General features: G+C 41.5%; 1 protein-coding gene across 1 annotated transcript in view; it reads right to left on the bottom strand.

Annotated features, from left to right (window-relative positions):
• Positions 1 to 3,766, bottom strand: part of XCR1 (X-C motif chemokine receptor 1) — a 23,983-nt gene extending 20,217 nt beyond the window's left edge. The window contains exon 1 of the mRNA XM_017855642.1: positions 3,661 to 3,766. The gene's annotated coding sequence lies outside the window, so the exon portion shown is untranslated. The remainder of the gene's footprint in view (positions 1 to 3,660) is intronic.
• Positions 3,767 to 24,322: the final 20,556 nt, after the last annotated feature.

Raw genomic sequence — 24,322 nt, 5'->3', positions numbered from 1 at the left:
TCTCTTTTGGGTTTTACTTATGTATACATCTCTATAAAACTATTGATTTTTTTAGTTTGTAATTGAAGGCTTTTATTTGGTTCTATGAATAGTCATTTTGTTTCCTATACATTTCTAACAAGTCATCATTTGTTCTATTTATCTAGAATTCCTAGGCTACCTTTGCCAAGCCTCCAAAAATTAATAAACACCAGCCATTTAACAATTTGATTGGTTTTGCTTACCCCTGATGATCTTGAGAACTATGAGAGCTTTAAAGATCCTGGCTAAAAAATACAAGACTTGTTTTTACAAGTTCTTTTTTTTTGAGACGGAGTCTCACTCTGTCGCCCAGGCTGGAGTGCAGTGGCCGGATCTCAGCTCACTGCAAGCTCCGCCTCCCGGGTTTACGCCATTCTCCTGCCTCAGCCTCCCGAGCAGCTGGGACTACAGGCGCCTGCCACCTCGCCCGGCTAGTTGTTTTGTATTTTTTAGTAGAGACGGGGTTTCACAGTGTTAGCCAGGATGGTCTCGATCTCCTGACCTTGTGATCCGCCCGTCTCGGCCTCCCAAAGTGCTGGGATTACAGGCTTGAGCCACCGCACCTGGCTATTTTTACAAGTTCTAAGCAGAAATAGTACACTATTTATTTTACTGGAAAAAGTACGTGAAAATCATTTCCAAGGTAATTCAATTCAATCAACAATTTGAGTTGGTTTTAGATCTTTTCCTGTAATGAGGGAAAACTGTGATATGGCTATAAACTTTTAATGCTAAGGAAAGATTGGTCTTGTCCCTAAGTAAATTATATTAATTGGAATTTTTCTCAAATTAATTCCAATTAAGTGATATTCAATTTGATTAAGTGGTAAAAAAAAGTGAGACTTTCTAGTGATCTTTGACTCAAAACCATTTATCACTGGTGGGTCCTCATGTGTGTACTTGAAAACAAAATATGTGCAAGTATTTCACTGGTTTGAGGATTTTGGTGGTTAAAGTTGCCTAATCAGCTGTCAGTACTGTATCTAGAAACCAGTCTTGGAAATGTGTGATGATGCTCTTTTAAATAGCTGAAAAGAAATTATTGTGTGCTTCTTTTTACTTTGTTCTTGTTTTGTTGTATGGTATTGAAGTGAAAGGAGATACTTATTCTCATACTGAATTTACAAAACTGATACTTGCATTTACCATTTCTTTAATGATGGAGAGTAAAGTTAATTGTCTTACTTTGATAAGTTTGGCATAGGACCTATCACATTTTTAAATGCTTTTAGTCATAGTTCTGTGACTAGAATGCTAGCAATTAGACATATGCAATGTGTAACCTAACTACTTTAATCCAGTGGTTTGAAGTACTGCAGGCAGTCACTCCTAGACACCAAATCACAATGTTTTAATTTGTGAAATGTTAGAATGATAGGACTTTCTGTAGTGTAAATAATCTATTAAGTAATCCTTGTGCTGCTAAGTTACAGGCCTTTGACTCCTGAGTCTGAAAAAGGCACTGACCCCTGCTGAATCTTGAGCATTAATACCATTTGAAGCCTTATTTTCAGACCCAGGAGAAGGTGACAATCAAAATGAACTGTTTTCATGAGACACAGGTACAGAAACTAAAACTATTCTATCCCTCTAGGCCCAGGGACTATTGTAGAAGAGGTAGGTCCATGATATTGTAAGGATCAATCTTGAGGGATCAGATTAGTATAGAGTTTTTCTATAAATTAAACAATATCAAAACCACAAGGCTTTATGCAAGGCCAGTGTCTGGGCCAGTGTGTCAGAATAACAGGGTTTTCTAGGAGCATTGATCTGTTTTTCAATAGAAAATTATAAAAGGTTTTAAAAGGTTTATGGAAATCTTATCTTATGGTCAAACATTAAAATTAGATTTGTTTATAAGGTTTTATTAAAGTTAGCTTTAACATTAATAACACCCCATACAAAGGTAAAATATGGTGTTCTCTTTTGAACAAAATTTTCGTGCAAGAGATAATAAGAGATTTTTGTTTACCTTTTGAGTAAAACCACAGAAGAAAAAAATAAAGGAAGGGAGACAGTTTATTGACCTCATGCCGTCTTTATCAGGTCTTATTGTATAGGAAACGGACTCCTTTTTATCAAAGAGTAAACATTTTATATTATAATTTTGGCTAAATAAACAATTATTTTATAGTAATTTGTGATCCTATTTTGTGATATTAAGTGTTGTAAGCCTTTGATATTTGATAGACTTTACAACAGAAAAATTTCAAGTTCTAAATTCAGTCTTTTTGACCTCAAACTAACTTTTTTGGATATTAAATTCCCTGAAGTCCAAGAGAAATCTATTACGCTTACCAGGCTTATTTTATGTGTTGGAATTATACAGCAAGCATTGTCAAGTGTGAAGTGGTATTTAACTTTCTTTGGGTTATAGTTATATAGATATATTGTTAGTGTGTGTTCCAGGATTATATGATATTCCTGAAATTCTGATATGTCTTAATATATGTTGTCAGTAATAATTATGATTATTATGTTAAATTGTTATGTGCCACAGAAATAACCAAATTGCCTTGTCAACTGTGTCTTTTACTATGGCGGTCCTGAGATTTTGTCATCCATAATTGTTATTTTGCCTTGATGCTCCTCAAAATGTGACTTATAATCAGCTTCAGTCTAGAGCTTGATTCTTTGGAACAGTTCATGAAAAGGACTCTTGAATGCAAGTGTCTGATAACTCTGAAGAATTGTGCCATTAAATTAGAGAGAATATTTGTAGGACACTAATTGAAAGGCTGATGTGTTCATAAAGATTGCTAGCCCAATGTGAAGCAAAGCAGGAGTTGATTGCATGGATCAAACTAATGGAGGACTAAAATAATTTTTATGGCTTTTTTGTCTGAAATTTTGCTGATTCTTTTTTGTTTTTCAGAGTCTGCAGAATTTTTTTCTTTTGAGCCATTTATAGCCTTTAAATGTGCTTTGTATATTGAGCATAGTTTTATAAACAGAATTTGAGGCATATTTCTCTCTCTCTGCCTAATTTCTCCAGAATTTGTAAACTATTTGTGAATATTCCTGATTCATGGCAATGTGTTTATTTGCATACATTTAATAAGAAGCTGTTTTCTCTTATAATGGGACACAGTTGGAGGAACTGGTTATTTTCTCAGGGCTTTGACTGAAATAGCCTTGTGAGAAGTGCCAGCAAAGCCAATTTAGGAGAGCCTATGTGGACAATGATTCTTGTTGCACTTTGTGTGAGTAGTCAGGCCAAGTAGAAGGGTCTGAAGCTTATTTTGCTGGTAAATTGGTCCTGCTGTGATTTGTCTTTGGAGGAACTAAGGGCCTGGAGAGAGAAAGATTGTGTTTCAGAAGAAAACTCTATAGTAGATTAATTTTTGATTTCTGGGTGGCTGCGAGATCACTCATGGTATGGAGCTGCCCACGAAGCCCCTCCTCAGCATGAAGCAGCCAGAAAGATCAATGACCAGATTCCCCATGATTGAGGAATTTATAAATAGAAAGGGGGGACTGAAGCTGACCCAGTGATCCCATAGACAGTTGTTTTTGGATAAACATAGAAATTGATCCTTCTGGTCTTAAAGCTTGAAACTTACATTTGTTTTAGCTGAGTTCCTTCCCCAGGAAAGGATCCCTTAGTCTCCCAAAAAGTATCAAATAACTGAAACTCACCAGATCACTGTATCCAGACAATGAAACACCAGGTTTCTCATTTATCATGATTTCTTCCTTGCTACTCCCTAGTTCCTGTTTTCTTGCACATTGTAATATGTCTTCCCTGCTATATAAACCCCCTAGTTTTAGTTGGTCAGGGAGATGGATTTGAGACTGAGCTCCCATTTCCTCAGCTTCAGCACCCAATTAAAGCCTTCTTCCTTGTCAATATTCATTGTCTCAGTGACTGGCTCTCTGTGAGGTAAGCAGTAGGACCCAGAGTGAACCACTGGTGCTTCAGTAACACAACTATTATGGCAGATAAGAAATCATAAGGGAAAATACGAGATATCTTTAGGTGACTGAAAAGAAAAACACGTGTCAGAACTTATGTGATGTTGCTTTTAAAGTAGTGCTCAGAGGGAAATTTATACTGTAAATGCCTATACTTTATAAAGAAGAAATATGTCAAATCAACCTAACTTTATACTCTAAGGAACTAGAAAAAGAAGAGCAAACTAACCCAATGCTAGCAGAAGGAAGGAATCAAAAAGAGTAGAGTAGAAATAAACAAATGAGAGAATAGAAAACAATAGAGAAAATAAACAGAACCAAAGTTTGCTATTAAAAAAAATGACAAATATTTTGCTATATTGAGTAAAGAGACAGAGATATATAGAGAGAGGACTCCAGTTACTAATATCAGAAAGGAAAGTGGGGACATTACTACTGATTTTGTAGAAATAGAAAGGATTATGAGAGAATATGATGAACAATTGAAGGCCAACAAATTGGGTAACTGATAAAATGGACTGATTCTTAAGAACACACAATCTACCAAAACTGACTGAAGAAGAAGTAGAAAAGTTGAATAGACCTATAACAAGAAAAGATATTGAATCAGTAATCAAAAACTTCCCAAAAAGAAAAGTCCAAGACTAGTTGGCTTTGTTGGTGAATTCTACCAAACATTTAAAGAAAAATTAACCCCAGTCCTTCTCAAGCCCTTCCAAACAATTGAAGAGAAGGGAACAGTTCTTAATCGATATCTGTGAGGCCAGCATTACTCAGATAGCAAAGCCAAAGATACTACAAGGAAAGAAAACTGCAGTCTAATATCCTTCATGAATATAGATGCAAAAATCCTCAACAAAATACTAGCAAGCTGAATTCAACAACATATTAAAAGACCTATATACTTGCACTAAGAGGGATTTATCCCTGAATGCAAGAGTGGTGGTTCAATATTAAAAAATCAATCAATGTAATGTGTCACATTAATAGAATATAAGGATAAAATCATGTGATCGTCTCGATGCAGAGAAAGCACTTGACAAAATTAAATACCCTTTCATGATAAAAACATTCAATAAATTATGACCAGGGGGGGGTGTGGTGGCTTATGCCTGTAACCCCAGCACTTTTGGAGGCTGAGGCAGGCAGATCACCTGAGGTCAGGAGTTTGAGACCAGCCTGGCCAACATGAAGAAACCCTGTCCTCTTGAGACCAGCCTGGCCAACATGGAGAAACCCTGTCCCTACTAAAAATACAAAAATTAGCCAGACACGGTGGTATGCACCTATAATCCCAGCTACTTGGGAGGCTGAGGCAGGAGAATTGCTTGAACCCAGGAGGCAGAGGTTGCAGTGAGCCGAGATCACACCATTGCATGCCAGCCTGCGCAACAGAGCGAGACCCCATCTCAAAAAACCAAACCAAACCAAGACAAAAAATATGACTAGAAAATACTTCAACATGATAAAGTCCATATATGAAAAACCAACGGCTGATCGTATAGTCAGTGGTAAAAGATTGAAAATATTCCACTAAGATCAGAAATAAAATAAGAATGCCTACTTACAGGCAAGGTGTGATGGCTTACTCCTGTAATCTCAGCACTTTGGGAGGCCAAGGCAGGAGGATTGCTTGAGCTCAGGAGTTTGAGACCAGCCTGGGCAACACAGTGAGACCTCATCTCTAAATACACACACACATACACACACAAGAATGCCTACTTACACTACTTCTATTCAACATAGTACTAGAAGGTCTAGCCAGAAACATTAGAAGGGTTTTTTTTTTTTTTAAAGCATACAAATTGAAAACAAAGAAGTAAACTTATTTGTGTTAATGTGATGGTTCCAATTTCTACACATGCTTGTCAATGCTTGTTGTTTTCCACTTTTTTATAGTAGCCATCCTAGTGGGTATGAAGTGGTACTCCATTGTGGTTTTTTTGTTTGTTTTGTTTTTGTTTTTTGAGACGGAGTCTTGCTCTGTCACCTAGGCTAGAGTGCAGTGGCACGATCTCAGTTCACTGCAAACTCCACCTCCCAGGTTCAAGCAATTCCCCTGCCTCAACCTCCCAAGTAGATGGGATTACAGGTATGAGCCACCAAGCCTGGCTAATTTTTGTATTTTTAGTAGAGATGGGGTTTCACCATGTTGGTCTCGAACACCTGACCTCAGGTGATCGGCCCTCATTGGCCTCCCAAAGTGCTGGGATTACAGGGATGAGCCACCATGCCTGGCCCTCATTGTGGTTTTGATTTTGAGTTTCTCTGGTGACTTATTATATTGAATACATTTTCATGTGCTTGTTAGCCATTTGTATAATATATATTTGGAGAAAAGTCTATACAAGTCCTTTGCCCACTTTTAATTAGATTGCCAGTTTTATTATTGTTGAGTTGTAGCAGTTTTTTATATGCTCTAGTATTACGTGTATAATTTGCAAATATTTTCTCCCATTCTGTACATTGTCACTAAAATTGAAAACAAGAAATCAATAGAGAAAATAAATGAAACTAAAATCTAGTTCTTTGAAACAAATCAATAAAACTGATAAATCTCTAGACCAGCTTACAAAGGAAAAAAAAAAAAAGACACAGATTACTTATAGCAGAAATGAAGAGGAGTCATTACTACTGATCCCATGGATATTAGAAAGCAAATAAAGAAATAATGAACAACTCTATGCTCACCAATCCAATAACTTAGATGAAATAGACCAATTCCTTGAAAAATACAAACTACCAAAACTCACACAAGGAGCAATACAAAATATGGATAGGCCTATAGCTATGAAACAAATTAAATCGATAACTAATAACGAGTCCAAAAGGTATCCAGCCTGGGTGACAGAGCAAGACTCAAATTAATCAGTGAAGTTATTAAGCTTTCTTAATTTTCTACACTTTCCCCTAGAAAATAAAATCAGAAGGAACATTTATGAACTCATTCTATGAGGCCAGCATTACTCTAATGCCAAACCAGATAAACACATTACAAGAAAGGAAAAGTACAAACCAATATCTCTCATAAACATAGACGCAAAAAAGCCTCAAAAATATTGTCAAACAAAACCCCTAAATGTATTAAAAGAATTAGGCTGGTGGCGGTGGGGGGTGACTCACACCTATAATCCCAGCACCTTGGGAGGCTGAGTTGGGTGGATCATGAGGTCAGGAGTTCAATATCAGCCTGGCCCAGATGGTGAAACCCCGTCTCTACCAAAAATACAAAAAAAATTGGCCAGGTGCGATGGTGGGTGCCTGTAATCCCAGCTACTCGGGAGGCTGAGGCAGAGAATTGCTTGAACCTGGGAGGCAGAGGTTGCAGTGAGCCGAGATTGCACCAGTGAGACTCCATCTTGGAAGAAAAAAAAAAGAAAGAAAGAATTAAATACCACCACCAACTGGGACACATTTCAGATATACAAGTCTGGTTGAAAATTTGAAAATTAATTAATGTAATCCATCACATCAGGAGAGTAAAGGAGAAAAATCATATGATCATATCAATTTAGATACAGAGAAAAGCATTCAACAAAATTCAACACTCACTCATGATAAACACTCTCAGCAAACTAGAAATATATGAGAACTTCCTCAACATGATAAAAAAAAAAAAACCCTTTTTTTAAAAACCTAAAGCCACAATAAAATATCATCTTACACCAGTCAGAATGGCTATTAGTTAAAAGGTTAAAAATAACAGATGTTGGTGAGGATGTGGGGAAAAGGGAAATCATAAACACTGTTGATGGGAATGTAAATTAGTACAACCTCTATAGAAAATAGTATGGAGATTTCTTAAAGAACTGAAAATAAAGCTACCATTGGATCGTGCAATCCCACTACTAGGTATGTACCCAAAAGGAAAGAACTTATTATATCAAAAAGCACCTGAACTGTTTATTGCAGTACTATTCACAAAGGCAAAGATACGGAATCAACTTAAGTGTCCATCAACAGGTGATCGGATAAAGAAAATGTAGTATATAACCACAACGGAATACTATTCAGCTGTTAAAAAGAATAAAATCATGTCTTTTGCAGCAACATGGAGAGAATTGGAGGCCATTATCTTAAGTGAAACAAGTGAGACACAAAAAGATAAATATTGCACGTTCTCACTTATAAGTGGTGTAACCTGCATGGACCTAGGGGGACTGAACAAAGGGCGCAAACGTGGGAAGAAAAGACAAAGACAAAAGAGTTTATTTGGAAGAAGGGGTCGGGGGCACCTTGCCTCTAGTGGTCAAGGGCCCTGAGCTTTACACAGCCCTCGGTATTATTAGGCAAAAGAGATAGTGAGAAGGGTGGCGTGGAAGAAGGGGTCAGCTGCTTGGTCCAGAGGAGGCTTGCAAGACTGCATTCTCTAGATGTCCCAGTAGATAACCTCAAGGAGCTCGGCGTCACGCAGTGACTGCCTTCAGCAAACCTTCTGGCAGTGGGAGCAGTCGTGAGTTTGCCCACATCCTGCATTCATGATAAACAGTTTGCTGTTTGATCATATAGCCTCCAGTGGAATGCTGAGTTGGTCATGTCTCATGGACCTTCGGCTCCCTTCATATCCCCCTTTCTGTTTACATATTAATTGAAAGAATGTAAGACCAGGCTGAGCGACTCTCATTTTTTTATTGGCAGTCCATCTGAGTTTACAGACTATAAGCGGAAGACAGAGACAAAACAACATTATTCCAAGAACTACATATAAGATGTTAGTGTGGTGTTTTAGATAGGTCCAAGGGTTGAGGTTCTCCAGGCCTTGCTGGAATTCGGTCCAGTCTTCTAAAGAAGGCTGAAACTCTTGAGTTTGCCTGTTTAAATCAATAATTTTGTTTTATAATTCACCAATTTCAAAGGTGATGTTGGATGTGAAAGCTCCCTGCAAATGGGCTTTCACAAGGTCCCAGGGATACTCACTTTGGTTATATTGTAAGTTGGTTACACAAATATCAGTGTGATTAAAATGGCAACGCAATTGCTGCTGGAATTGCAAGTTTTGTACTTGTTCCCCTAACCACAGGACCATGGATTTTAACACGGCCATTTCAGTTTGTAACTCAGTGTTAATTTTATTCTGAAGTAGTCACACTTGGTTGGCTGTGTGTGTCCAGTTCTCCACGTAGTGAGCTGTTTGAATAGAATTATGCAAAGCTACAGAGGACATCATAACAGAAGTTATTAGTGTGACCAAGGAAACAATAGCAAAAATTATCGTGCCCAAGGCTCTACAGACACAATGAGTAAGCTGAGTTAGAAGAAGTTTCACAAAATGCAAAGCAGGTGTGGCAGGCCAAGGCTTGGACCAATTAACAGGAATCCATAGCCCAGGGATGCAACCTAAAATCATCAAAGTAGAGATATTATGTGTTTGGAATGTGCTATGATTAATGCAGTGATATAACTGGCAAGATTTACAGGTCGATTGGGTACTGTTTACCTGGAGCTGGTCCTTCTTAGCTGCCAAAAAGACATAAAAATTAAAAGCACAAACTGTAAATTGAGTGGTGATATTCTTTACAAACGTAACATTAAGACTGTGTAGCTTACTATTGCTATTATTGGATAGAATTCCAACCCAGATGTTGTCGTTCATAAATGGGAGTGCTGCCTTCCATACTGTATCTTGAATTGGTCCTTTTCTTCCTACATAATGCCACTGAGGAAGAGGCAGGCTAAAGTCTGCTCCATGCCAAGCAGTCTGGGTGGCAGACTGGGATTGCATCCCGGTGTTGTATAAAGAAGAAGAATTAAAAGCTTGCCACCAATGCCAGCAAAGTTTGTGCCATGATTTCTGATTTTCGTCTTTTCCATCTAATTGACCTTTGGGTCCCCAATCCACAATGTCTCCAGTTAACATAGATTATTTTCTAGCCAGTGGGCCAAGACAGGGGATCCATGGAGGTGTGTAGGAACTATTGAAGGGAATCTATTCTGTATAGTCAGCACAATTAGGGTGATTGGGCCGGGAATGGTTGGTTAGCACACCCGTTACATTAATAGAACCAAGACGTAATAAGTACATGATTCTACCATAGTGACTCAACCATGTTTGAGCTTGAATTGTAAGAGAGCTATGGCTGAACGACATCTTTGTGGTGATACACAAAGGAAGCCCTTCCAGTGGAGTGATATAATTAATGACATTATTCTGAGAGTCTAACTGTTCTATGTCAGGGGGAGTTAGGAGTTCTGGAGCCCACGCTCCCTGATCATGATAAATCTCAGGAGGAGTGTCACTCCAAAGTATAGGTTGTACTGCTGGGGGATTGGGAACATATGCCTAATATGTTTTTGCCTCTGCATAGGGAAAACATACCACACAGGACGTTACGGCTAACATGGCCAAGAACATGGAAACAGGGGTTTTTGCCTGTTCCTGACACTCCAGTAGTTTCTCAGCTTCCTGTATGGCTTTCTTGAGTTGTCCCCAGGTTATGGGGGTTGATGTCATTGCGACTCTGGTCGGCCTTCTCTCCGTCTTTGCACTCAGGCTCAGCTGGCTCATGGCTTGTACTGGAGGCACCAGGCCCATGGTTGGCCACCCTGGGTTCCTCCAGTCTCCCATTCCATGGTCACACGCACCTTGAGGGCACCCACATGGCTTGTCCATCTCCTGTGAAAATACAAGCATACCCTCTTCCCCATGTCAGTAAATCCACCAGACCTTTCCATTGTCCTTCTTCCGGGAATTTCCATAACACTTTTGGATAAACTTTGCTCTTTTCCTTTAACACTTGCCAATGTCTTTTTGCGAAAGTCTTACCATCCGTACCAGGAGTCAAAAAATTTTTAAGTAAATAAGGCTAAACATAGTTTTGATTGAGGTGGTAGTTGGCCTCCTGTACCCCCTTTTTGTCTTTTCAATATGCATTGTAATATTTGCTGTGCCTGCTCTATAATGCCTTGTCCTCTAAGATTATAAGGAATTCCTGTTTTATGGGTTATAGCCCAAAGCTTAAGAAATTTTTGAAAGCATGGCTAGTATAAGCGGGTCCATTGTCAGTTTTTAATTGTTTAGGTATCCACATATGAGCAAATGATGACAGACAATGTCACTGTACATGACCAGCTGTCTCACCTGTTTGGCATGTAGCATGCAGCGTATGAGAATAAATGTCTGTAGTCACATGAACATAGCTAATCTTACCAAAGGTAGCTATGTGTGTAACATCCATTTGCCAAATTTCATTTGGAGCCAAACCTCGTGGATTACATCCTTCTACAGGTGTGGCTCCAGGGACATGCTGGCAAGTAGGACAGGCTTGTATTATAGCCCTAGCTTGGCTGGGAGACAAATGGAACATGCGAGTGAGGGGGGAAGTATTTTAGTGCAGAAGCGCATGAGGTGCTTGAGCTTGCTGAAACACAGAACCAATCAGTTTGTCTGCTTTCTCATTACCTAGATAGAGAGAGTGGCCCAGGAAGTTGTGTGTGAGAATGAATATGAGAGATATGATCAGAAGCTGCACAACAGCGAATAACTTGTTGAAGTCTTAAAAATAAGCAGTTCTGGGTCTAGTGTATTTTTAATTGTAGCAGTTTCTATGTGACTGGCTACATTTACAACATAAGCTGAATCACAGACAACTTTGATAGGATCGGAAGCTGTGAGCTGTAAAACCTGAATGACTGCAATTAGCTCTGAGCGTAGAGCTGAAACCCCAGAGGTCATTATTGTTTGAGTATGTTTTGGTCCATATATAGCTGCATGACCTCTGGAAGAGCCATCAGTAAAATAAGTCTGTCCACCTGGAATAGGCTTGTGATGCGTAATCACAGGAAGAATGAAAGAATGGGTTTTTATGAAACTGTAAAATTTTGTCTGAAGGGTAGTGGTTATCTGTAGCACCCGTGAAGTCTGCAAAAGTAGTTTGCCAGGCAGTTGACATTTCCCAAGCTGTGGCTTGTCGCTGGGAGTCTACAGGAACAATAATTTTGTCAGGGTCATATCCCATAAGCATTTTTGACCTGTGCCTGCCCATAGTCACAATTTGTGTAATTAAAGAAAGATAAAGTTGCAAGGTTTTGACTGTTTGATTAGACAGAAAGAGCCATTCTATTACTGTTACAGACTTGTCTATGAACTGACCCAAAAGTCCTGTTGGAGAGTGGGGGGTTCTATTACTGTTACAGACTTGTCTATGAACCGACCCAAAAGTCCTGTTGGAGAGTGGGGGGTAGGAAGAATAAACAAAAGCAAAGGTTTTTGCGGTTGTAGCCGTGAGGCATGTCTCTGCTGTAACATTTGCTCTACAAGCTATAATTGGCTTCTGCCTCTTTAGTTAATTGCCACAGGGAATTTAAAGAAGAGTCTCCTTGCAGGGTTTGATAAAGATATGTAAGTTGATCAGTAGCAATACCTAACATCAGTCGTAGCCAATTAATATCTCCTAATTGCTGAAAATCATTTAAAGTCTGTAACCTGTCTTTATGGAGAACTACTTTCTGAAGCCGTACACTCCTCTCTGTAACAATAGTTCCTAAGTATTAGTATTAGGAGGTTGTTTGCACTTTCTCTGGAGCAATTTTGAGATTCCATTTGACAAGAGCTCGCTTTACTTCTCTGAATAATTGATGTAAAATTTGATCTGTAGGAGTGGCCAAAAGAATATCAGCCATAAAATGAATGATATACATAGTGGGAAGCATATTTCGAGGCTCCTTTAATGCTCTTCCCACAAAATGCTGAGGTAGTGTGGGACCGCTAAGCATGCCTTGAGGTAAAACTTTCCATTGATAGTGAGAACCATTCTCTTTGATTAATAGAAGTCACAGAGAAGGCAAATCCAGGCTTATCCTTCTCGTGTAAGGGTATATTAAAGCAACAATCCTGGCCGAGCGCTGTGGCTAATGCCTGTAATCCCAGCACTTTGGGAGGCCAAGGCAGGCGGATCACGAGGTCAGGAGATTGAGACCATCCTGGCTAACACGGTGAAACCAGGTCTCTAATAAAAATACAAAAAATTAGCTGGGCGTGGTGGCGGGTACCTGTAGTCCCAGCTACTCAGGAGGCTGAGGCAGGAGAATGGTGTGAACCCAGGAGGCAGAGCTTGCAGTGAGCCGAGATCAAAAAGAAACAATCCTTAATATCTATTACTACAAGAGACCAGTCTCTTGGAATGGCCGCCGGGGAAGGTAAACCTTGCTGTAATGTGCCCATTGGTCTAATTTGTACGTTAATAGCTCTCAAATCGTGCAGCAATTGCCATCTTCCAGACTTTTTTGGAATAACAAATACTGGTGAATTCCAGGGGCTAACTGACTTTTCTATATGTCCTGCTTTCAATTGCTCTTTTACCAACAGATGAAGTTGATCTAACTTCTCCTGTGTTAGGGGCCATTGATCCACCCACACAGGTTTGTCACTAAGCCATTCTAATGGTAAGTCCGTGGGCGGAGGAGAAATATTAATGACCCCTGTCAGAAATCCTGACATCCTAGCTGCTTTTCTATCTGTTTTTCCAGTTACTGATATCGGGTTAGGGTTTTCTTGTAGAAACCTCCCCAAACCTTTTCCACTCTGATATCCCATGTTCTTCAACATTTTAAGTCCTGGGTTATCAAAGTTTTCATTTGTAAGTCTCATATCCCATGCTGTAAGTAAGTCTTGACCCTATAAATTGATAGCTGTATTTGCAACATAAGGCTGAAAAGTACATGACTGTCCATCCGGATCAAGACAATGTAAAATCTCAGCACTCTGCTGAACACTTTGAGCTGTTCCTACTCCCACTAAGGATGTAGAAGTCAATTGCAAGGGCCAGGATTGGGGCCAATTGTCTTTAGATATTACTGACACATGAGCTTCCATATCCATAAGCCCATAATATTTCTTTCCTTTAATTTGTACCACACAAGTGGGTCTATTAGAGGCTATGGGTTGGGATAGATAGATTTCCCATGTAGTTGTGCTCCCAAACCCTTTGTTTCCTTGTTTCTCCTTTCATGGAGAAGGTTGTAATTTTCAGGGAATAAGTAGTAATTGCACTATGTATTCTCTCTGTTCAAAAACCCAAAGGTCTTGTGACATTAAAACTACTTGAATTTCTCCTTCATAATCAGTCAACAACTCCTGGGACTGCAAGTAATGCCTTGCAAGTTAAGGCAGCTTTTGCCTAAAATTAGTCCCATATATCCTGCTGGTCAGTCCCCAAATGCCAGTGGGAATCTTGGTGGGTTTGTCTTCCCCAACTAACGTAACCCTTTCTCTGGCTGGGAGATCTAATTCTGCACTTCCTGGTGTTCCTGGGGTGAGGGAATTAATGTTCCTCTGGGAACCCATGCCTGAAACGGGGTTGAGGTCTGGGCTGGGAATGCCCTGATTGTTTGTGGGACCCCGGTTCAAGCCCCTGTCTTGTTTCCTGACAGGGGGGTGCCATTCTGATGAAATTTTGAGCAGCACTGATTAGCCCAATGATTTCCTTTGTTATAGGGAGGACAAAGTCCTGGTGTTTTCTCGGCTGGGTGGGGCACTGCATTGTAAGGTCCTTTCTGTCCTGAGATCTGGCAACATTCCTCTTTAAAATATCCAGTTTTTCCACAATTACAACATTTTCCCATTTTAGGGCCTGACCCTTGGCTCCTTTTAGATTTGTCAACTACTAAGTTAGCCATTATTTCAGCTAACATTGAAGAGCAGTGAAGTTCAGTTTTTACATCCTGACAAGCTCTGAGAAAATTTCCCAAGTTTTTTTGTACACCTCACCAGTGCCAGTGCACATTTACAATCCGCGTTTGCATTCTCAAAAGCTAGAGTTAAGGTTAGCATTTCTGCAGCTGTGGTATGAGGAATCTGACGCTTCACTGCCTCTTGTAATCTTGCAAGAAATTGTGCATAGGGTTCCTGTGACCCTTGCATGATATGTAAAAAGGATTGTAGTGGGACTCCCTCTTCAGGAATTGTGGCCCAGGCACATTTAGCAGCCTGTGTGCACTGCTGATAAGCAGCGTTTGGGAGTGCCATTTGATGTTCCATGTCTGAATAAGGGCCATTACCCAATAGCATATCCTCTGTAATGTCTCCATTTCCAGCAGCACGGTTCTGTCTAGCCTGGTCTGCACCCAGTTCTTGCCAAGTTAAGTTCCATGTCAGATATGCACTAGTCGACAAGCAAGTTTGCGCCAAGTGTTTCACATTAAAGGGCACATGGCATCACACACAGATTCTAGCAATCCCAAAGTGAATGGGCTCTGTTCGCCATTATTTACCACACTCGCTTTTAATTCCTTTAACAACTTAAACTCTAGTGGAGTGTGTTCATGATTAAGCTGCAGTGGATTATTTGGAAATAAGAAAAGCGCAAGGTCCTAAGGGCTCTCTGGCCGTGGCAGCAGAGTGTAAAATTCTTTGTATTGGAATCACTTATTTCTGCCAACGAAGGAGGCGGTACAGATGTTTCTGCAACTGGAGGGGGCGGTATAGGTCAATTTTTATCCTCCCTCTCCTGTTTTCATTTTCAGTTAGAGCTGTGGGTGGGACAACAGATTCTTTCAGATTTTTAGATTCAGCCTGCTGTCCCGCAGAATAATAAGGAGATAATGGCAGAAGTACAGTACGAACTAACTCCAAATGGAGAAAACTGAAGAATCAACTTTAAAACCTTTATGATGAGTCTGTTTTAATCTTTCTCCTGCTCTGTCCCAATTTTCCACATCAAGAGTGCCTGCCTGTGGAAACCATGGGTTATGCATAATAACCTCCTGTAGCATCTTAGTTAATGTGAGAACTAACCTGAGCACCCGTTTGTTTCAACAAAACTTTAAGCAACTTCACATAATGTTTTTCTTCAACAGACAAATTCTGCCCCATGTTACCCTGATTCAGAAAACTTCCCATTCCCAGTACTTCTTTAAAGCACTGCTCCCAGTACCTTTTTAGGGCACTGATCAGTAGCTCTGTAGGGCACTGACCATAGTTATATCCTCTGCCAGTGGACTCGTCCTGGGCTCCCCGTTTGCCTTGTTAATTTCAGTTCCTCTGCTCCAGCAGACCTTCTTTGTTCACGTCCTCAAAGTCCCTGTTCTGGGGCGCCACTATGTAACCTGCACAGACCTCGGGGGACTGAACAAAGGGGGGTGAATGCAGGAATAAAAGACAAAGACAAAAGAGTATATTTGGAAGAAGGGGTTGGGGGTACCTTGCCTCTAGTGGACAAGGGCCCTGAGCTTTACACAGCCCTCTGTATTTATTAGGCAAAAGAGATAGTGAGAAGGGTGGCGTGGAAGAAGGGGTCAGCTGCTCGGTCCAGAATAGGCTTACAAGACTGCATTCTCTAGATGTCCCAGTAGATAACCTCAAGGAGCTCCACGCCAGGAAGCGATTTCCCTCAGCAAACCTTCTGGCAGCGGGAGCAGTCATGAATTTGCCCACATCCTGCATTCATGATAAACAGTTTACTGTTTGATCATATAGCGTCCAGTGGAATGCTGAATTGGTCATGTCCCATTGGCCTTCAGCTCCCTGCAGAGTGGGAACTAAATAATGTGTACATAAGAGCATAGAGTGTGGAATGATAGACAATGGAGACTCAAAAGGATGAGGGGATGAGAGTGTGATGGATTATTGTTACCAAAGCACCAGGGGTTTGGTGTAGGTACTGCTGCTGGCTGCACAGAAAACCAATGTCTGAGACGACAACTATTGCCAAGGAAGAAAGCTTTAATCGGGTGCTGCAACTGAGGAGATGGGAGCTCAGTCTCAAATCCATCTCCCTGACCAACTGAAACTAGGGGTTTATATAGCAGGAAAGAAATGTAATAATGTGTGAAAAAACAGGAACTAGGGAGGGGCAAGGAAGCAATCATGATGAATGAGGGGGTCAGGCATCTCATTGGTTTGTCCCGGGAAGCATTGCACCTGAATAAGAAGTGGTCCACAGACATGGATGATCAATCAAATGCACCTGGGAGCCAATGGTCAGCCAAGATCAGGAAAAACTGACCTAAGGAAATCGATTACTGGTGGAATCCTTAGCAGAAAAGGCATATGTAACTCAGGGTGGGAGGAAGAATGTTTCTCTTAAGTTATATCCCTTGTTGCCCTCTGAAAAGTATTGAGTTCAGGCCCGGAAGGAGTAGACAGAGTGCTTAAGTCGTCCTTGCAGTTAACAAGAATTTTGGACAGAAATACATATAATGAAGCATTAATCAGAGTGCACTTCCACTCACTTCTTTGTAACCAAAAGTCATGTAGCACTTGATACTGACCATTGGCATCCCTGTTGTTCTTATAGATAGGATTTCTGATGTTAGAATCATAAGGCATTTATTTAAGATAGAAAAGATCTGAGTCATGTACATAAACAAAAGAATCATAAACAAAATCATAAGGTTTTTAAGAATTTCTAAGATGTTTTCCAGATCCCAAATTCCAGCCAAAAAGCTGTTGCCAACTAGTTTGAAGACCCCTCCAGATGAATGGATCATAATGAAAATACAGTTTCTTCATCCTCTTGTCTCATGACTTCACCCTGCACTCTTTGACCAGTTAACGATCTCCACACTTTGGCTCACTTCAAAACCCTTAAAAACCCTAGTCTCAAACTTCTCAGTGACACAGATTTGAGGTTTCTTCCCATCTCCTCATTCAGTAGCTCTATGATTAAACCTCTTTCTCTGCTGCAACCCAGTGTCTTGGTGTACTGACTTGCTCTGTGCATCAGGCAATGAACCTATTACAGTTACAGTACCTCAGAGGGTCCTCTGGAGACCTGGATTCCGTAACTTCAGGGTACCTTGAAGGATCCCTACTTGTCCAGCAGTAGGGCCCATGTGGAAACATGGAGTTAGGGAGCCACCACCACTCTGCCAAGCATCAACTTAATCAGACCTCTTAACAACACTGTGAAGAAGAGACAATCAATATTTGAATTTTGCAGATAAGCCAGCAGAGGTGCTCAGAGGTTAAAGTCACTCACAGTTAAACAGCAAGAAAATGGTCGTTGAGTGGGATTCAGTCCAACTTGTCTGGCTCCAAAGTCTCAGGTTTCTAGGACTTGATTTAAGGGGAGCCATACTTGTTTTCAAGATTGGGCTTGGGGTTGGGATTGGTTGTTAAGCAGTCTCTTGACTCCTTAGGCTGGCTGGGACTGTCTTCCTCCACTCTTCTTCCTACTGCTCTCAGAAATGTCTGGTGTAGGTGCAGTGCTTGACTAGCATTTCAAGAGTTCATTTTTTTTTCTTTTTCTTTTTAGTAGAGATGGGGTTTCACCATGTTGGCTAGGCTGGCCTCAAACGCCTGACCTCAGGTGATCCACCTGCCTCAGCCTCCCAAAGTGCTGGGATTACAGGTGTGAGCCACTGCACCTAGCCTCAAGATTTCATTTCAATACTTCTTTTAACACACAATTTATGAACCACATACAAATCAAAGGACTTTTGGGTGACAAATTTAAAACTTGTGGGGATGGTACAATTATTCTAGAAAGCAGTTTGGCAGTTTTTCTTTCTTTTATTTTTTTTGAGACAGGGTCTCACACTGTTGCCCAGGCTAGAGTGCAATGATGCAATCACAGCTCGCTGCAGCCTCAACCTCCTGGACTCAAGCGATTCTCCTGCCTCAGCCCCTCAAATAACTGGGACTACAGGCACACGCCACCACACCTGGCTAATTTTTGTATTTATTATTTTTTTTTTTTTGGTAGAGATGGGGTTTTGCCATCTTGCCCAGGCTGTCTCCAACTCCTGAGCTCAAGCGATCTTCCCACCTTGGCTTCCCAAAGTGGTGGGATTACAGGCTTGGAGCCCCTGCACCTGGCTGGCAGTTTCTTTAAAAGTTAAACAAACACCTATCATCAAATGGAAATGGTAAATATGAGACATGCCCGAGCAGGCCTTGAAGGCACAAGAAAGTTAGCTGAGGAAGTGGTCCACATACCTATAGACCTGATTCTTCCTATACTGCCTTCTTTGTCTCTGCCTGTACTTATGACCTCATGAAGAATTCCCTGTGATTAGCTGAATGAGGAAGAGAAAAACTCGTGTTTGCTTACAGATGGTTGTGCACAATATGCAGGCATCACCCAAGATGTTCAGATGTAGCAGTACAGCTTCTCTCTGGGTCATTCCTAAAGGACAGTGATAAGAAGAAATACTCCCAGTAGGCAGAACTTTGAGCATTGCACTTGGTTGTTCATTTTGCTTGGAAGGAAAAATAGGTACCTAAACTATCAATCACATAATTTATAGATAGTCTCAGAGTTCAGTCCCACAAATTGCAGCCTGTGCACTTTTGAATTTGCTAGTTGATTTCAGAAAGAAAATCTTAGTTCCCAATTTCTAGCTTCAGCAACAATGATGTTGAAAAAAACTTTCACTGTTACTTGTATATAACATGCAGTATACACATTCCATTTCCCACTTTTAGCAAAAAAGAGGAAAGGGTGCCTGGCTACTTTTCACTTCCACTTGGCTGAGGACTGAATACTCATGACCAATGTCCCTGAGAAGGTTTTTGCATTTGTGTATACAACTTTATTGAGGCATATGTAAGTACAGTTTTCACCAAAGAAACAGAACCAGAAGAATGGATATCTACAGCTATCATCTATATCTATATCTATATCTATATCTATATCTATATCTATCTTTACAATAAGAAAGTCATACTTTCTACTAACATGATACAACTGAAAATGTGCTAACATTTTCCTTGGAACAGGTTGCAATGTCCTTGAGTGATAGTCATTCTTTCCCTAGATACTTTGTAACTTAAATACTAGGATGTAAAGTCAATCACTGTTAATACATCTTATGTTAGATGATAAGAGTATAAAGAGGGAAAAACTCAAAAATATTTGCTTAATGCATATCTATTCATACAAACATATAACAAAATAGAAAGAAATACTCATATATAGTTCTCATTTCTGCATCTGGTTACATGGTCATAGCTGGTATTTATAGCTACCTTCTTCCACTACCTGTGACTTATTCCTTTTGCCCTCAGCAAGCACCTAAGCTGGCCATGGTTCTTTGCTTGGTGGGTGACCCCAATCTTCATTTCTGAAACCCGGGCCATTAGCAGTTCTTCCTGAACTGCGTTGTAGTTCTCCATTGACTTTAATCACAGGACATGGTAGTACTAATAGGTGCCCTAAGGAATCTCTTGTATTCCAAATATACTTTGTCTTCTTCTAATATGGAGTAGCAGCCCAATTTCCCTTTGGTAATCAGGATCCATCATCCCAATCAGTACAGCACTACCTTATTTGCCTGTTAATTCAGAGGTAAGAGGAGCCCAAAGTGGCAGGGTGGCAGTTTTAACTTGTAATTCAATGGAATCATTGTTGAATCTCCTGGTGGAAGCATTCCTCCTTTTGTAACTAGGACCTCTAGATCAGCTGAGCATAAGGTCACAGGAACAGAAGCAAACATTTTGCTAGTGGATTACCTATGGTAGTAGTGAGTGGTGCCACTCCCATTTCTATCCCCTGATTCCTGGACCGGTGACTCCTGGCTATGGGAGAAACCGTATGTATATTGGATGCTGATTTACAGGGCACACATCCTCCTAGAGGACGCTTCCCCAGTACTGCAAGATATTGCCACCTGGCTGCCACCATAATTGAGTCTTCACAAGGCCATTCCACTGTTCTATGAAGCCTGCTGCTTCAGGATGATGGGGAATATGGTTAATCCAGTAAATTGCACAGGCAGAAGCCCACTGCCACACTTTATTTGGCGTGAAGTGAGTTCCTTACTCAGAAGTAATGTTATGTGGGAATACCATGATGGTGGAAAAAGTATTCTTCAAGTCCACAGATGGTATTATTATTATTTTATTTTTTATTTTTTGCAGAAGCATTGCATTCAGAAAAGCAAATCCTTTTGATGGGGAGAATGGGGGGGAAGCAAATCTGTGTTCAGAGTAAGTGTCTATTCCAGTTAAGAACAAAACACTGCCTCTTCCATGATGGAAACTGTCCAGTGTAGTCAACTTACCACTAAATAAGGTGGCTGATCACTCTGGGGAATTGTCCCTGTTAGAGACTCAATGTTGATCTTTGCTGCTGGCCAGTTGGTTGCTCAGCAGAGGCTGCAGCCAGGTCAGCCTTGGTAAGTGTAAGTCCACGTTGCTGAGCCCATGCATAACTTCAATTCCTGCCACCATGGCCACTTTGTCCATGAATCTGTTGGGAGATGACAGGAGAATCTGGAGAAGGAAGCTAACTGACTCACAGAGTAGATCATCCAAACCACTTGATTATTAAAAGTCTCCTCTACTGCTTTCACCCTTTGGTGAACATTCACGTGGGACATTTCCCTGCATTCCCTTCTCTCTTATGGGATGTTGCTCAGCTTCCTTGCTGAGAACCTTTGGGCCGAAGCACGGCTTCCAAGGACTCCTTAGGACAGTCCTCTTAAAATCAGAAGATACAACCATATCTCAGTGAAGCTGGAGCCTGGGGTCCTGCCAGGGGAAAGGAATATGGGGAGTTAGAGGTACAGAGGATGGGGGTTAGGTGGCTGATGCCAGAAGAAGTCATGGAGGTGCCAGGCCTGGGCTTCTCTCCCTGGTCTCCTGGGTGTCTGAGCATGGCGAGCAAGAAGCCCCAGGTGAGTGTAAGGCATTGGAATGGGGACTTGAATTCAGAGGCCCAGCTGGGTCCAGCACTGGGGGCAAAGCTGGATTTGGAGAGTCTGGCATAGAAGGTAACTTCTCTGGGATGGATTCCATCCCCGGAACCCCTAAGGGAAGGGTTTTGTGGGGCAAAGGATCATGAAGGGAGTGGCATAAGCTTTTGGAGGTCACAGCCAGAGGTCGATTTGGACAGTGCCCATTACATACAGAAGCTGTTGAGTCAGCAGGATTGGGCCCAGGGCACCTCTGGGACTTCTGAACTTTTTCAGTAGTGGTTATAGATGGAGAAAATAGATGGTTTCTGAACTCCTCGGGGAGATGCAGGCCTCCTGGAAGCAGGACCAGTGGATGTGAGTTCCTGCAGCAGCTGTGGACATGCCTGCTCAGCTCTCCTTCAGGAGACCCTGCTGCAGGATGCATGGTGGAATGATGGCCTCAGCTACTTCCACCATGAACACTGAGGCCACATGCCACTCTCCCCAACACCCCCCACTACTTCTGGATAATGATTGAACTTGGAGCCCTCCCATTCTTGCCTGAAGCAGAATTCCTCTACAGGCAACTTTTGCCCTGGGTCTCCCCATTGGCCTCGCCAAGACTTCCTCAGAACTTTCTATGCTATGGCCTAAGATTCAACTTCCTGGATCCTTTTTCCTTCCCCCTTCCTTTTATAGGTGTTGGATCTGCATCTCTATCTAAAGGCTCTCCCTGCCTACTTCTGCTCCTTCTCCTGTTACTCTTTTGGGAATTTTCTCCAATAGATCTCTTGTATCTCTAATTCCCTCTTGGGGTTCACTTTTGAAATTCCAACAGAACAGGGGCTCAGGGCCATTCTGGCTTCTCAAGCCTAACATAGGCCATCCTTTTCCCAGGAGGCAACAGGGCCTTGTGGAAAGGAGCAGAAAGGAGGTTGGCAGCATCCAGAGGGCCTGTCGTCTTCGATGGAATTCCTAGCCTATCTCTGGGCTGGGGTGGCTCTAGTGGTGGAGAATAGGAGAGTTGGTTTTGGATCTGGACAGAAGTATGAAGGAGCTGGCTCACACCAGCTTGTATTCTATTTTTAGGACTGTTGCAAGCTGTTGATGTCATATTGATAGCTTGAAATCAGCCAAGGTGGAAGTATTTGGACCTCAAGACAAATACTGCAAATCAGAGCTTTTCTCTTTAGAGACCTGGTTGTTAATATTTACCAGCACGCCACTGAATGGAAAATTATCATTTTCTTAGAATTGCTCTTGGGATAACGTTCCAAATTATTATTCTAGCTGCTATAGCTGTATCATTCAGGGTCCCAGTAGGAATCAAGTGGCTCTCTCAAAAAGGTTATTGATGACAATTCAATTACCTTGTAATTGAATTGAAAAGGAAGAGACCATTTACAAAGGTGTGGGCAGGATATAGGGAATGCAAGAAGGGATGGTAAAGTATCCCTGATCTAACAATAGTGGGAAGCTACTACTAATCCTAGGCCTGAGTACACAGAAGAAAGAGCCATTGGAGAACCTAGTGAGACCTAAAGCCTTAGGAGACGGCTGCTTGGCAGGGCACACAGCCTTGGGCAAAGGAACATGGTTACTTTAACCCCAGTGCAGCAGAGAGGAAGCCAGAAAAATACATACTCCACTTTCTTTCTCCCTCGACCCCTGAGTTCCCCTGTCCAAACTTCTGCTGGTGCCTCCACTGTCACCAACCAGGAGAAAAGGGAACTGTGGGTGCAGCTCATACACATCAGTCGTCAGAAGCACAAGGCAGGTGGAAAAGGTGGAAGGTGGATCTACATGAACACATAAGGGCAGAGCCTTGGGTGATCTGTCCTTGTGCCATCTGCCCAGCCTCACTCGATGTCCACTGCCCTGTGGGGCACACACTGTTTCCTCTGCCTGAAAACTCTCTCACTTCCCCCTTCCCCTAGTTCATTACTTCTCATCCTTGGCTTAAATGTTAACCTCCTGAACATGTAAGCCTCTTTGTTGATTGTACTGTTTTGCACCCTGTTGTTTATCTGCTTATGGCAAATCTTTTTCCCAATGGTTATTATTAATATTTTTTGAGACAGGGCCTCACTCTGCCACCCAGGCTGGAGTGCAGTGGTGCAATTATGGCTCACTACAGCCTTGACCTCCTCCAATGCCTGAGCAATCCTCCCCACCTCAGCCTCCCTAGTAGCTGGGACTAAAGGTGGATGCTACCATGCCAGGATAATTTTTTTATTTTTAGTAGAGACAAAGTCTCGCTATGTTGCCCATCCTGGTCTCAAACTCCTGGCCTCAAGTGATTCTCCTGCCTTGGCCTCCCAAAGTGCTGGGATTACAGGTGTGAGCCAATGTGTCTGGCCTCTAATGATTATTTAACAATAATAATACTAGTATTCAACATTGATTGAACACGTATCGCGTGCCAGGCACTGCGTAATTATTTGTTAGACTCTCTTAGAATACAGTCTCCATAAGGGCAGGGATCGTGTCTCTGTATTGTTCATTGGTCTGTCTCTCCAGTGCCTAGGGCAGTAGCTGGCACATACCAGGACCTCAACAAACATATATGGAGTAAAAAATTCCACAATGAGCCTTGCAAGTCTTTCCTAGCTCTCTTGTATCATGGGAGGTTAAATATGGCTGCAAATTCTTTACTGCTCCTCCCACTGAGAGATGAAGTCCAATTCCACTCCTTTGAATCTGAGCTGGTCTCAGTGACTTGCTTGGCTGATAGAATGTGGCTGGAGTGACATTCTTGGACTCGTAGCTCATAAGAAGCCTTGCAGCTTCCACCTGGGTCTCTTGGAACATTCTCGTTTGGTGCTCTGAA

This window comes from Rhinopithecus bieti, unplaced genomic scaffold (genome assembly GCF_001698545.2).
Source record: "Rhinopithecus bieti isolate Rb0 unplaced genomic scaffold, ASM169854v2 scaffold_39746, whole genome shotgun sequence".
Classification (NCBI taxonomy): domain Eukaryota; kingdom Metazoa; phylum Chordata; class Mammalia; order Primates; family Cercopithecidae; genus Rhinopithecus; species Rhinopithecus bieti.
Note: the sequence above shows the minus strand (reverse complement) of the source record. Positions and strands in the feature narration are given on the sequence as shown.